Source organism: Condylura cristata, unplaced genomic scaffold, assembly GCF_000260355.1.
Source record: "Condylura cristata isolate star-nosed mole 26May11 unplaced genomic scaffold, ConCri1.0 scaffold00011, whole genome shotgun sequence".
In the NCBI taxonomy this organism is placed as follows: Eukaryota; Metazoa; Chordata; class Mammalia; order Eulipotyphla; family Talpidae; genus Condylura; species Condylura cristata.
The window spans coordinates 1,011,919-1,012,980 of record NW_004567112.1 but is presented as its reverse complement, the minus strand read 5'-3'; positions in this window follow the sequence as shown (position 1 = coordinate 1,012,980).

Genomic DNA, 1,062 nt, shown 5'->3' with positions numbered 1-1,062 from the left:
GCGGCTGCCTGGGCGCGGGCGGGAGCGGGCTTCATAGGGCGCTCACCCCGCAGACCCCAAGGGAAGGACGCGCCCCGCCGAGCCCCTACTGCCTCCCTCCCTCACAGACCACAGCCACCACACACACGCTGGTCACTGTTGGGAGGCTCATGTTTCAGACTGGAAGCAGCGCCTTCAGGCACACGTGCTTATCCCCTGGCGGACAGCAGGCTGGGGCCAGTGCAGTGTCCACTCGGCCTCCACCTCGGCTTCTAGGCCGAAGAAGCCTGAGGATCCTTTTACTTTCTTTCCCACGGCCTCAGTCTTAGGCTTTAGGACCCACGATTTACCGAATTGTGATAGACCTGATTTGCGCTTCCCTGGTCCCTGTTAGAGAAAGCGCTCCAGTTTAGGAACCTCGCCCATTGCATGAGGACGGTGCCCTCCAAAACAAGCCCCCTGGGTGCTTACTTCCAGGGCCCCCGCGCCGCCCGCTGCTCGGGGGGTGGCCCTTCTGTGACCTGCTGGACAGAGGTGAGAGGGCTGAGTTGTGTCCCCCCGTTGCGTCCAGGGCGTGTGGCCCTCACGTCAACTCCCCCGGCTCCCGACCTTCCCTGATCTGTGATCCCGAATCCAGCTGTCTTCCCCTAAGTAGATATGACAGAACTTTGCAAAAAATACAAATAATGTTGCTCTTTTCACTACTTTGTATAATAAAGTGCCTGTCAGGTTTATGCTGACTTGGAAGGGTTCACAGTTGCTTTCTAATGACTGATACATGAAGTTACACAGTTCTTCAGGTAATAGCCACCACAAGCCACAGCTCATGGTGGTCTTCCAAAGGCTGTCAAGGCCCAAGGGGACCCTGAGACTGAACTGCGAGGCTCCCTGCTGTGGGTGGGAACTCCCCAGGGCCTTGGTGGGGAGCGCCAGGGTCTGGGGGGCAGAGGGGAATGCCCAGGACGCGCCATTCTTAACTGCTGGACTGGCTGACCCCACCATTTAAATGGGGTCCTATCACCCTTCTTGGGGACGTGCCTCTCTGTTTCCTCCCCCTTTGCAAGACCTAAGCAAGTGCCTCTC